The following is a 14,980-nucleotide window of genomic DNA, read 5'->3' as shown; positions in this document are numbered from 1 at the left end:
TCACCTTCTCCCCGGGAAGCTTCCTTCTCCCGAGCCGTGAAACCTCAGCCCCACCTTCATGGCGCCCCCACCGCACCAATTTCACAGCCGCCCTCCTCCCTAATGCCGGAGACGTTGTTCATTTGCCGTCGTGCACTGGGCCGTGTGCCTCTTACTCCGTGCTGCTGGTGCTGCCTCGACGATGGCCGCGTGAACCGTAATGGAGCCGATTCACCCCTGCCGTTGTTCACGGCGCCGGAGCGGCTCCAACTTCGGATCCGTCCAGAGTCCTGGCACTGCTTCCGCGTAGCCGTTGACCATCACGACATCGCTCTTTCCCTGCCGCCGGTCGCCACCGCAACCGCGCCGGCCTCACCGACTCGGTAGCTGGACCTGCCTACTTCACCATGCCACCAAATAGGTCGCACCGTCATCTAAAATCACTTTATTTAGGCATCAGTTGTCTGAATTTTTATTCTGGGCCAATCGATTCCCAATGGGAAGCAGCACCCCTCAAGGCGGCGTAGCTCCTAGGCTGCCGGTTGGCTAGTGTCTAACGTAAGGGTGTGGAGCCGCAAGTTCACTGCGGAAGCAACACTTAGATGGCTATCTTTTAGAGTTGCGTGGGTTGAAGGTAATGTCGCCGCCGGATCGGGATGACGGGGAGTCTTTGTGGATTGGCCCGGGGGCGACGCAACCACGGCAGTGCGGTGGGGCGGGGAGCGGGGTTTTGGCCGGGGCCACAGACGGCGGAGGCAGGCTGCTCTGCCATTGGTCGCTGGCTCTTCAGGGAAGATTCCGAACAGTGTCAGCCGGGAGGCACAAGACGACCATCAAGCCATCCGGCGTAGATCGGACAGTACCAAAATAAAATAAAATCATGTGACCCCAATTTAGTCTTCAGTCAACAGACGTGTGACCACTCTCGTACCTTGCTGTTGATCTCTTAGTGTATTTCTTCAGATCAAAGATATATGTCGTTCTTAACATTATGCGTTATCTGCATCTTCAGACACACCGTCTTCCGACTCACCGTAGTTGCTCCAACAAGGGAAGCATACACTAGAAGGGAGCTATAGTCCCCACTCAACAGTTCCCTGCATCAAATGCGTGTGCCCGACATGGACAGCCACAACAACTGCAGGGCCATCGACAAGTCAGCACATGATGCTCACTCCTATGGATGGCAGCCAGATAGATTGTACCCTCATCTTACTTGTGTGCAACATTTATGGCGTTGTTATTCATCTAACCATGGAAAATAGATCATCACATTTCACTATATATTCATGCTGATCTCTTACGGGTCTTGTTCAGGAGTTCACGTTGTTCCATAGTTTAGCTAAGATACTTGTTCTTTAGGTAATGCTGTTCCATAGTTATCATCCATCAGCCAATGCTATCCCACAGGCTGGTGATTATAGTATTATACCACTTCTACTATTACCTATGTTGTTCTTTAATACTTTTGTGTGCCATCTAGTTAATCTCGAGTAGAAACGATACATATTCTGTAGCTTTCATATGTGTTCTCCCTTTAGTTTATGAGACCTGTTGCTGCTAGTTAAGCCCAGTCCTACTATTTATGTCATCTCTTACAGGCACTCATTAAATAAATCTAACTACTAGTTGTCTTCCATGCATGTTAGATATAATTGCACACACTGATATATCCACAAGAACCTCACGGAGCAATGTAAAGGCCAATAAACTTGATGTCAATGATACCCAATATGATGGAACATGTAATGGTAGTTCTTCAGAAGACTTGCAGAAAGATGATGAATCCTATTCACCCCACAAGGTCCTTGCTCTAACTTGGCCTGTGATATGGGTACAACATGCATATAATGTCCTGGAGTGTATCTACTTTGTTGCAATGCCATGTGCCTAGCATGCTGATCATGCATGTAAATATGTCATGCCTTCCTGTTTTCCAGTACCTATTCCATTCATGATAACATGTTTTCAAATTCAAGTACTGTCATTCTACTCTATCGCAATGCCATCTACTTAATTTGGACATCATGCTTCTGAAAATCTTATGCATTGTTATTCATCAGTATGTACTTCATCAGTTATTTCTGTACGTATTTCGCTAGCATATAGTTTTACATTCAACTAGTGTTTTTTTGCTGTGTTGTCCTGTCGTATCCCTAGCTCTTACACCATACTCCCTCCGTCCGGATTACATGTTGCCGAAATGGATAAAAAAGGATGTATCTAGAACTAAAATACGCCTAGACCCATCCATTTTTTTCCAGATGGAGGGAATACATGTCAATATATCATGCCTTTCTATTCTTCGGTACCTATTCCATCTCTCTACCGTCGCATGTTTTATAATTAAAGCACCATTCTTCTATACAAGGCATGCAAGGGGAAGACGACTATGTTAGAATATGAAGGGTTACAAACAAGGCCTTGCAAAAGATCCAAACTCCAGGAGATAATAAACCAACTCCAGTTTTTATAGATACTGCTCCAGGACAGAGAAACCCAACTCCTACTGATAATAAGCAGATTCCAGTGGCCAAAGAACTAGTCCGCTCCAGTCCAGCAAAAATATGTCAACTCAATTCTAAGAAGCGTGTGCGTATCCTTGCATCATAAAATTTTATAGCATGCTGATCATATTTTCTACATGTTTCTTACCCATCTCTCTTTTAGAAAATAAGCTTAACAGATAGAAGAATTTCTGCAATGGTATCATTTATGAGGAAAGATTCTTGCAGGAATTCTCTGTGCTCCAATGTAGATGTAAGTACCTGTTGTATATCACTATATTTTTACATCAGCATGTATTTTGTTAATCGGCGTGAATCCAACCTTTATCTGATCTAAATTTAGTTGTAGCAAAATGTATGATTAAAGGCCACAATGTTGATTTTTGTAAGGAAAACTGCCTGGTAGTTTTGCATCCTGAGCTACATGAGTGTACTATCTCATATCAGTGGGTTTGAATACTTAGGTTCTGCAGTGGGTTTTATAATGTTTTTCTTTACTGTGTTGTCCTATCGTCTCCCTAGCTCTTACATCACACTCCCTCCGTCCAGATTAAATGTCGCGGAAATGGATAAAACTGGATGAATCTAGAACTAAAATACGCCTAGACCCATCCATTTATTTCCGGATGGAGGGAATACATGTCAATATGTCATGCCTTTCTATTCTTTAGTACCTATTCCATCTTTGCTGTAGCATGTTTTATAACTGAATCACCATTCTTCTATATAAAGCATGCAAGGGGAAGACGGCTATGTTAGAATCTAAAGGGTTACAAACCAGGTCTTTGCAAAAGATCCAAACGCCAGGAGATAATAAACCAACTCCATTTTTCATAGATACTACTCCAGCACAGAGAAACCCAACTTCCACTGATAATAAGCAGATTCCATTGGCCAAAGAACTAGTCCGCTCCAGTCCAGCAAAAGAATGTCAACTCCATTCTAAGAAGCGTGTGCGTATCCTCGCATCATGAAATTTTATAGCATTCTGATCATATTTTCTAGATGTTTCTTACCCATCTCTCTTTTAGAAAATAAGGTTAAACGATAGAAGACTTCCTCCATTGGGATCATATTCGAGGAAAATATCTTGCGGGAATTCTCTGTGCTCCAATGCTGATGTAAGTACCTATTGTATATCATTATATTTTTACATCAACATGTATTTTGTTAATTGGCGTGAATCTAACCTTTATCTGATCTAACATTAGTTGTAGTGAAATGTTAAAGGCGCCAATGTTGGTTTTTGTAAGGAAAACTGCCTGGTAGTTTTGCATACTGAGCTGCATGAATGTACTATCTCATATCATGCACATTACTGAATTGTAGTGCTTCTCTGGTTGCCCATTCATTCATTGTGTCAATGTTGCTTTCGTACTACCGTACCTGGCTGATGATAGCTGTGCCATATTGTGTTAATTTGGTGTAGGCTAGTTGCCCAAACGTTCGTTGTGTCAATGTTGCTTTCCTATTATCTGACTTGGCCAATGATAGCAATGCTAGTGTGTTAATTTTGTGCAGGCTGCTGAAGATAAGAAGACAAACTCTGAAAACAGCAAGGCAACCCCATTGTTTCTTTCCAGTAAATCTAGGCCAGGTAATATGGCAATAACTCATGATTAATCTGTTTGGTTCCCGTCCTAATTTATGTTATGATTCAGTGGTCGAGACACTCTCCACTATCAATAATGCAAGCCTGCCAAAATCGCCATCTGAATCTATTCAGTATCCTCTGTCTCGAATGCAACGGAATAAATGTATGTTTGTGAAACAATTAATGGCTGAAGCAATGATGGAAATGGTGGATCAATCAGAGGTGCAGAGTCGTGCGACACAACAACTGATCAATGTTTTCAGAGACAGTGTAGCAAAGCAGCAAGAACTTGCCCACATGCTTATGGGCGTCATCTGTGCTGAGGTTGCAGATTGTGACGTTGTATATGGTTAGCTTCTACTCATTTATTTGCACTGGCATCAATCTTTGATTGCCCAGTGGATGTAATTTCCTGTAATATATGCTGGATGTGCAACGTTATTCCCTGTATGTCGTACCTTTGCTTGATTGGTTTTGGTCTTGTGCATAATTGCTCGTCGTGATGGGCTCAAATTATCTAATTTGGCCTAAATACATGTACGAACTTTAGTGGGCCCATTAAGTTAATGGGCCGTTACTAGGCCGAAAGTTAATGGTCGGCCCTCTTACCTCCTGGGTCGTTAACAGGCCGACATCAAAGCGAGCAACAAGTGGCCCCAATTTATTTCACGGGCCGTTAACAGGCTGTTACTAAGTTTGGGCTACATATGGCCCAACTATACTGTAGGCCTTTAGCAGGCCGAAAGAGACAGCGGGCTTGTACTGGACCATGAAGAGCATGGGCCGCTAAGAGGCCGAAAGTCAGGCCGTATTGTAAATGGCCTAACTGTGTTGTGGGCCTTTAGCAGGCCGAAAGAGAAACCGGGCTGGTATTGGACCATGACGGGCATGTGCCGTTAAAAGGCCAAAACTAAGGTCTGACTACAAATGGCCCAACTCATTTATGGTCTATTAACAGTCCGAAAGGCACACAGGACTGTGAATTGGCCCAACACTTAAATGGGTCGCTAAAAGGCCAAAACTCAGGTCCGACTACAAATGGCCCAACTGATTTATGGGCCGTCAACAGGGTGAAAGTGACACCGGGCCAGAAGTTGGCCTAACACTTAAATGGGCTGCTAAAAGGCCGAAACTCAGGTTCGACTACAAATGGCCCATCAGATTTATGGGCCGTCAATAGGCTGAAAGACACACCGGGCCGGAAATTAGCCCAACATTTAAATGGGTCGCTAAAAGGCCGAAAGATGTACATCCTGAAAATTGGCCCATCCATTAAATGGGTTGTTAACAGGCCAAAGTCTCATCGGGCCGATATTGAGCCCAAATATACAGCGGGCTGTAAATGGGCTCGAACTGACGATGGGCTGCAATGGTGTCAAATCTTTAACGGGCCGTTGACGGGCCGAATTGGCACATCTCGTATGGGCCGTGGGCTTAAATGGACCTGACACAAGTAGGCCTTATATGGGACGCCCTGCTAATTATTACTGGGCCGGCCTTTTTCACCAGAATGGGCCAGTGTTGGGCCGTGCCACGTGTCGACCTATCATAGGTGCCTCCTGTCCAATGAGTGGATGACATCTGTCCCAACGGTAAGGCAACACGTGTTTCCTACGGCCAATGATGATTTTACACGTGGAAAATCCCCATTGGCCCGGGCTGTTAACGGGTTATCGGATCCAAAACCGGACCCGATAGCTTAACAACATTCTGTTACGGTGGATGCCACGTGTCGGTCACCCTTGACGAAAGCACTTCTGTGACGCGCGATTTATTGTCATGGAAGTGGACACTTCCGTGATGATAATTTTGGTAATGTCATGGAACACTTCTATGACAGCACAGGTATGACTATCTTGATTCTGTCATAAATTTGTCATTGATGTACATGCATGACAGAAAATGCGACCTACTGTGACAAACACGTATCATCACAGAAGTGTATTTTTTTGTAGTGGCATCAGCTGGGCAATGCCCAAACCACGCTGCGCACCAAGGAGGAGGAGTGCAGCAAGGTGGCCCAGGAGCGCGACCGTCTGGTCAAGGAGCTGGCTAACCAGGCGGAGCTTCACAAGGCGACCCTTCAGACGGCGAAGGAAGTGAGGCCACTCTCCAAGACGAGTTCGAGACTCGGTGCTCAAACTAGGCCGATACGAAGAGGGCGTTGAATGACGGCTATAGCCGGATCGAGGACATGGTCGATGGTGAGTTGTCTTCCTCTTTATTTCATTTGCCGATTGTCATATGATCCAGCTTTCGGCTTCATACTTCTTTTTCTTCTAGCGTAGAGTACTTCCCTGGCTACGCCGTTGCCGCCAGCCAAGCGATCGAAGCTCGCCACGAACAGCAAAGGCGGGCTGGTGCGGAGATTGCTCCGAATGCCTGTGGGTCGCTCGACGGGCAACTTCTTACCATCCAGGCTCGTCTCCAGCCATCTCATCGGGTGCTCCGTCGGCTGCAGTGTGTCAGAGCCCAGGTGATCATCATCCTCTGGCCAGGTTTCCAAGCTCCGCGCACCCCCAGTTGGACTACCGACTGGCTGGATGTGGCTGTCGGCCGCTTCAAGGCGTGGAAGGGCTCCTCGGCCCGGGCAGGCGCACGGTGTGCCTTGGAGTTTGTCAAGGCATGGTACCCTGGGCTAGATCTAGCCCAGTTGGCCACGTTCCGGCAGGAGGCCAATGAAGAGTTGGTGGCGGTGAGGGGTGCTCTCATTCATCGCGCCGTGGCGATCACCGAGTACACCGATACCGACTTCTTTGTCCCCGAGCTAAATGAAGAGGGTGCTAAGGTGCCGCCGGACTTGTTCGGGCTGAACCTGGATGATGGCGAGGACTCGGCAGAGGAGATCGCCTCCAGCGATGTGGGCAAAGACGAGGAGAGCCAGGATCATGAAGACGCCACACCGGAGGACGGAGCAGACGACCAGCCTCAACTCAACCGTGCCTCAAGCAACGAGTCGTGTGCGAGCGCGCCGACTGCTGCTAGGGATAACCAAGCCAAGATTTGCCAGCCGACCACTCCACCAGCCGGCGCCGCCGACTCCACCAGCCTGTCGGACCCGCCTGCTGCTCACTTGGCCTAGGTGGCCCATTTATCTTTAACTTTTCCTACTGTGTAGTCTTTTGAACAATGTCATTAAATTCGCGCAGTTCCACCCACTGGGGGTATATTCAAACTTGTTGAATACCGGTTAAAAAAAACCATGCTGTGTAAATATTATCTCACGCGTGTTGTGCTTGCACCGAATTCCGACTTTCCTTGCTTTTTTGATCCTTTTTGGCTTTTTCTTTTGCCGCCCTCCCTTGGCTGTTATCTTGCCAGCCATGCAGCCGCTCTACAGACTGTGACTAGGACAAGTACTTAGCGGTTTGGGAGGACAAGTACTTCGGCGGCTTAGGACGTAGCAAGGTAAGTAAGAAGCTGGCCGGCCGGCTGCTCAGCAGCCGGTCGGTGAGGCTGGAAGTCGGCCAGTCTTATGTAAATATTTTTGTCCTTAGCCATATTTCATGTGGGCATCATTTCCTACCTTTGACTCTTGCCAGCCAGACAGTCGCTCTACAAGCCGCTGCTTGTGTCAAGAGAAGGCTTAGATGTCGGCACATTAATTGTCCGACTTTAGGTAGCATTGACATAATAGAAGGCGGCAAACCCCCGGGCCAACTGGTAGAACCCGGTGCCAGGCAGAAGAAATGAAGTAACACATTCATATTCATGAAACTTATCATATAGATAAAAAAGGGTAGTCCCCGAGTGCTCTTCGGGGGACCCGATGTCTTGCACTTAATACAAAAGATAGCATGGTACATACTGCATCAACTGTAAAATCTTAGAAGGAGGTTTGCATTCCATGGGCGCTCTGATTCCTTGCTGGAGTCGTCGCTCTTGCGATCTCTGGGCTTCTGTCCATCAATCAGGTAGTAGGAGGCGTTGCCCAAGGCATTGCTGATGATGAAGGGGCCTTCCCAAGGGGCCGAGAGCTTGTGTTGGCCGGCTGTTCGCTGGATCAGCCAGAGCAAAAGGTCGCCCTCTTGGAAGGATCTTGGCTTGACCTTTCGACTGTGGTAGCGGCACAGGCTCTGCTGATAGATGGCGGACCGGCTGAGTGCCAACAGCCATCCCTCTACCAGCAGATCGACACCGTCTTCTCGTGCTTCCTTTACCTCCGCCTCCGTGTACATGGTAACGCGAGGTGAGTCGAACTCGATGTCAGTTGGGATGATAGCCTTGGCCCCGTACACAAGGAACAAAGGAGTGAAACAGTTAACTTGTTTGGAGTGGTGCGCAGGCTCCAGAGGACGGCCAACAGCTCATCGATGAGCGCTCCACTGGCTCGACTAGTCGAGGCTTGATGCCAGAGAGGATGAGGCCGTTTCCTCACTCGACTTGGTTGTTTGACTGCGGATGGGCAATGGACGCTAAGTCTAGTCGGATGCCCTGCGTCGCATAGAAACGGGCCGATGCTCCTTTGGCAAAATTTGTGTCGTTGTCGGTGATGATGTTGTGCAGTATGCCATACGAGACGGTGATATCTACAATGAAGGTCACGGCAGTCGGCCCATTCAACTTCTTGATTGTCTTTGCTTCAATCCATTTGGTGAATTTGTCCACGGCGACAAGCAGATGAGTCATGCCGCCGTGTGCTGTCTTGAACGGGCCCACCATGTCCAGCCCTGAGACAGCAAAGAGCCAAGTGAGAGGGATGGTTTTGAGTGTAGAAGCCGACAGATGCTGCTTGGAGCTGAACTTCTGGCACCCCTTGCAATGCTTGACCAAGTCTTTGGCGTCTTCCAAAGAAGTCGACCAGAAGAAACCATGGCGGAAAGCCTTGGCAACAAGTGATCTTGAGGCCACGTGGTGGCCGCATTCACCTTGATGGATATCTTTGAGGATTGCCATGCCTTTCTATGGCTCCACACAATGCTGGAAGAGTCCAGTCATGCTGCGCCTGACAAGCTCTCTGTTTACTATCATGTAGGCTCCTGCCCAGCGCCGTACTTGCTAGGCCGAGGTCTCATCAGTCGGTAGCTCCCTCTTCACCAGGAAGTTGAGAATGGGTTGTGCCCATGATGGAGCTATGACTTCTTCTACTGTCAGCACGGCCACTCCAACTAGGGCGGCTAGGCTGGGAGGTGGTGGGTTGGAGTCGGCCACCGCCTGCTGTGTCATTGAAGTCCCCAGGTCGACTGCTGCAGTCCCAGGGCCGGGCTCTGAAGTCCCCGAGCCGGGTGCGGCTGCAACAATCCCTGAACCGCCCGCCAAAGTCCCCGAGCCGACTGCTGAGGTCCCCAAGTAGGATCCGACTATTCCTGGGGTAGCCGACACGAAGATAGAATCTGATTTCTGTGAAGGCTTGAGGAGGCGCTAGAGGGAGACGCCGGTTGGCATGGCTTGTCGGGTGGAGCTGATTCGTGCCAGTGCATCTGCTTGCTCGTTGTCAGCCCGTGGCACGTTTAGGAACTCACACCCTTCGAAATATCCATTGAGTTGCTGGACGAGGAAGCGGTAGCTTGCCATGTTTTCATCCTTGGCATCCCAGTCGCCAGACGACTATTGGACCACCAAGTCCGAGTCGCCGTAGCACAGGATCCGGCGGATGCCGAGCTCTTTGGCCAGCCGGAGCCCGTGTACGAGCGCCTCATACTCTGCCACATTATTACGGATAAATAGACTCAATGTGTCTTTGAGCTTGTCGCCTTTGGGAGAGGTAAGGATGACGCCGACTCCCAGACCAGTGTGCATCTTGGAGCCATCAAAGTGAATCCGCCAATGGGTAGAATCTGGCGTTGGTGGCAGGTACTGGGTCTCGGCCCAGTCAACGAGGAAGTCGGCCAGCGCTTGGGACTTGATGGTGGTGCGAGGCTGGTAGAAGATGGTGTATGGAGCCAGCTTGATGGCCCATTTGGCCACCCGGCCTGATGCATCCCATCGGCCCATGATCTCGGCAAGCGGGGCAGTGCAAACGACCGTGATGGGGTGCTCTTGAAAATATGGCTTGAGCTTATTAGAGGCAAAGTACACACCGTAGCACATCTTCTGGTACTGGGGATATTTCTACTTTGAGGTTGACAACACCTCGGTCAGATAGTACACGGGCCTCTGGACCGGCTATGCCTTGCCATCTTCTAGGCGTTGTACCACAATGATTGTGTTGACCACCCGGCTGGTTGCGGCAATGTAAAGAAGCATGGGCTCTTTCTCAGTCGGAGTCACCAGGACAAGCAGCATGGTCAACATCTTCTTCAGCTGTAGAAAGGCTTCGTCCTCCTGGTCATTCCACTCGAAGTGAGTGGTTTTCTTCATGAGTTGATACAGGGGAAGATCCTTCTCTCCCAGCCGACTGATGAAGCGGCTGAGGAAGGCCAAACACCCAGTGAACTTTTGGACATCTCGCAGTCGGGTGGGTATCTTCATCCTCTCGATGGCTTTGATCTTCACAGGGTTGCACTCAATGCCGCGTTCAGAGACCAGGAAGCCAAGGAGCTGGCCGGTTGGCACTCCAGAAACTCATTTCTCGGGGTTGAGCTTGATTTGAAAACGGCGCAGATTGTCAAATGTTTCCTTGAGATCTTCCAGAAGGGTACCATGCTTCTCCGTCTTCACCAAAATATCGTCTACATAGACATGGGAATTTCTGCCGAGCTGTTTGAGGAGGCACTTCTTCATGCAACGCTGAAAAGTGGCACCGACATTTTTCAAGCCAAATTTCATGGTCAGGTAGCAGAAGGCTCCGAATGGTGTGCTGAAGGCGGTCTTCAGGCGGTCGGTCGGGCTCAACTTGATCTGGTGGTACCCTGAGTAGGCATCCAAGAAACTCAACAACTCGCATCCGGCTGTGGAGTCTATTACTTGATCAATCCAAGGCAAGCAAATGGATCTTTGGGGAAAGCTTTGTTGAGGCTGGTATAATCAATGCACATGCACCACTTGTTGTTCTTCTTCAGTACAATGACTGGATTAGCAAGCCACTCTGGAAAGAACACTTCCATAATGAAGTCGGCTGCTAGGAGCTGAGCTATCTCTTCAACAACAATTTTTCTCTTTTCTTCCGACAGTCGGCGGAGGGGTTGCTTGACTGGTTTTGCATCTTCTCTGACATGTAGCTTGTGCTCGGCAAAATCCGTCAAAACACCCGGCATGTCCTTGGGGGACCATGCAAAGATATCCCGATTCTCATGGAGGAAATCGACGAGCTCGCTTTCCTATTTGTTGTCAAGGTTGGTTCCTATAAGAGCGAACCTCTCCGGGTGGTCCGGGTCCAAGGGTATCTTCTTGGTTTCTTTGGCCGGCTGGAAGGAGCCTTGTGTCTCCGACTCCTTGGGGTCCGGTGACAGGTCCGGCTGCTTGCCGGCCATAGCCACAACCTGGTCAAGGAGCTTCTTCTCTGCTGTGATCACAAGGGACTCGGCCAACCGGCTGCTAGCTGCGGCACAGGCGACCGACTTCTTGTAGTCTCCGACTATGGTGATGATGCCCTTGGTTCCCGACATATTCATCTTGAGGTAGGCGTAATGAGGTACTACCATGAATTTGGCCAGCGCAGGTCGGCGAAGCAATGCATGATAAGGGCTCTCCAGGTCCACTACCTCAAACCAAATTGCTTCGCAGCGGAAGTGATCTTTGTCTCTAAAGAGGACATCTATCTTGATCTTTTCGATTGGTGAGCAGGAAAGGCCGGGTACAATGCCATGGAAAACAGTCTGGCTGGGCTGGAGTTGCTTCACCTTGATGTTTAGCTTCTCCATGGTATCGCGGTAAAGGATGTTGATGCTGCTGCCGCCATCTATCAGGACTCGGGAGAAGCGAGCAGCTCGCCTCTCTGTTGCAAAGGTGGCATCCAACACCAGGGCATAGGAACCCGGAGAAGACATCGCCTCCGAATGGTAGGCTCGGCTCCAACTGATGGGCTTCTCAGACCAGTGCATGAACTCTGGGACCTTGGAGGCAACAATGTTGACCTCTTGGTGCTGCCTGCGCCGGCAGCGCCTATCATCGGCCTGGCTAGTGAAGACAATGTAGGCTCCGTGTTCTTCAGAGAATTCATCATGGATGGCTCCGACTGCTGGACGGGCCACCGGCTGCCAAGGAGGCTGGCCAGCAGGCGAAGGGGGCAGCAGCCCTTCGCCTTTGGAGATTCGGGTGAGCTAGTGGAACTTCCGGGTGGTGTGATTGGATGGCTTCAAGCCGCTGTGGAACTTGCATGGTGCATCAAGGGTTTGCTCATAGGAGAAGGCAGGCTGCCAAGCCGGCTTACCACCTTTCTGAGCGCTTGGGTATGGGCTGCCCCTCCGGCTGGTGATCTTCGATTGTTGCCACCTGCCGGCTGGTGGAAGCTGGCATCAGGGCCTTGCGCTTGTTGTTGTTCTGCTACTGGCGCCGCCTGGTGTCACCAGCCGGCGTCCTGGGAGCCGGAGGGATCACCTTCCCAGATGCATCCACCTGAAGCTCCGACTTCATAGAGGAGTAGGCAGTGGCATACTTGTCTGCTATGATCAGCAGCTCGTCGAGTGTAGCCAGCTCCTCGCAGAGGAGTCGGTGCTTGAGCAGGGTGCCTTCTCTGCACCCGGCGGTGAAGTACTCTATGGCTTGCACCTCATGCACCCCTTCGTAGGAGTTGCGGAGTTCGGCCCACCGCGTCAGGTAGTCGCGAGTGGACTTGGTAGGGCCTTGGATGCATAGAGAGAGATGGCGAGGCTTGGGCGGCCGCTTGTAAGTGCTGGTGAAGTTGCGGATGAAGACTTTAGTGAAATCTGCCCAGCTGTTGACGCTGTAGGGCTTGAGGCTATTCAGCCAAGTGCGCGTCGTACCCTGAAGCATGAGGGGGACGTATTTCACAGCAACACGCTTGTTGCCGTTTGCTATGTTGAATGCAGTGGAGTAGTCGACTAGCCAGTATTCCGGCTTCACGGAGCCATTGTACTTAAGCGTATCTCTTGGGAGCGAGAACCCTTTGGGGAAGGGATCATTGCGGATGCGAGGGCCAAAACAAGGCAGACCGATCGCATCTTATTCTTCAAGCGCCTGGGATCGTGCCAGGCGGTCGATCCGATGACGGGCATCATTTTCTCCGACTCCTTCACGACGGCCCAGCCGGCCGCTGAGCGTCGGGTGCTCAACAAGCGGCGGGGAGGCGTACCTCTCCCTGCGAGGAGGAGGCGGCGGACAGTCGTCTCGCCGCTCCACAGCTCATGGGCGGCCATCTTGGTCGCGCTCAATGGTGAGGCGCGTCCGACTGCGGCTAGCAGCCGACTCATTATCTCTTTGGTTGAGGGCGCCGCCTGCTATCGGCGTCCGGGAGGTCACTCCATGCTCTCGGCGGGGGGAGGATTCTCGGCGCGCGTGCCAGTTTCTTGCCGCGCGACAGCCGCGTCGATGAGCTGCTGGGCGCGCTCCGTCATGCAGCATCGCTCGTCACCATCCACGTGTTCTAGCTCGTCTACTGCCACCTGGGCAACACGTAGGTCCTCAATGGGCGTGGCGTAAATTGGGCGGTCGGCCCCCAGCATGCTGGCGATGGTCGCTCCGCGCTGTAGGATGATGCCCACGCGGCTAGGTGCTACGTCTTGAGCTTGCGTTGGTTTTCCTTGAAGAGGAAAGGGTGATGCAGCAATAGTAGCGTAAGTATTTCCCCCAGTCTTTGAGAACCAAGGTATCAATCCAGTAGGAGGCTCCTCACATGTCCCACGCACCTACACAAACAAACAAAGAACTCGCAACCAACGCGATAAAGGGGTTGTCAATCCCTTCACGGCCACTTGCGAAAGTGAGATCTAATAGAGATAGTATGATAAATATATTTTTGGTATTTTATAATATAGATGCAAAAAGTAAAGATGCAAATAAAAGTATATTGAAAGCTTATATGATAAAAGATAGACTCGAGGGCCATAGGTTTCACTAGGGGCCTCTCTCAAGATAGCATAAGTATTACAGTGGGTGAACAAATTACTGTCGAGCAATTGATAGAAAAGCAAATAATTATGAGATTATCTAGGCATGATCATGTATATAGGCATCACGTCTGTGACAAGTAGACCGACTCCTGCCTACATCTACTACTATTACTCCACACATCGACTGCTATCCAGCATGCATCTAGAGTATTAAGTTCATAAGAATAGAGTAACGCATTAAGAAAGATGACATGATGTAGAGGGATAAACTCAAGCAATATTATATAAACCCCATCTTTTTATCCTCGATGGCAACAATACAATATGTGCCTTGCAACCCTTTCTGTCACTGGGTAAGGACACCGCAAGATTGAACCCAAAGCTAAGCACTTCTCCCATGGCAAGAAATATCAATCTAGTAGGCCAAACCAAACTAATAATTCGAAGAGACTTGCAAAGATAACTCAATCATACATAAAAGAATTCAGAGAAGATTCAAATATTTCTCATAGATAAACTTGTTCATAAACCCACAATTCATCGGATCTCGACAAACACACCGCAAAAAGAGTTTACATCGAATAGATCTTCACAAGAGAGGGGGGGACATTGTATTGAGATCCAAAAAGAGAGAAGAAGCCATCTAGCTAATAACTATGAACCCGAAGGTCTGCGGTAAACTACTCACAACTCATCGGAGGGGCTATGGTGTTGATGTAGAAGCCCTCCATGGTCGATTCCCCCTCCGGCAGAGCGCCGGCGAAGGCTCCAAGATGGGATCTCGCGGATACAGAAGGTTACGATGCCGGAAATATTTCTTTGGTGGCTCCCTGGATATTTTCGGGGTATGTAGGTATATATAGGAGGAAGAAGTACGTCGGTGGCCGCTCGAGGGGCCCAGGAGACAGGGGGCGTGCCTAGGAGGGGTGGGCGCGTACTCCTATCTTCTGGTCGCCTCGATTGCTTCTTGAGTTGCACTCCAAGTCCTCTGGATCACGTTCGTTCCAAAA

This window comes from Triticum dicoccoides, chromosome 2B (genome assembly GCF_002162155.2).
Source record: "Triticum dicoccoides isolate Atlit2015 ecotype Zavitan chromosome 2B, WEW_v2.0, whole genome shotgun sequence".
Classification (NCBI taxonomy): Eukaryota; Viridiplantae; Streptophyta; class Magnoliopsida; order Poales; family Poaceae; genus Triticum; species Triticum dicoccoides.
Note: the sequence above shows the minus strand (reverse complement) of the source record.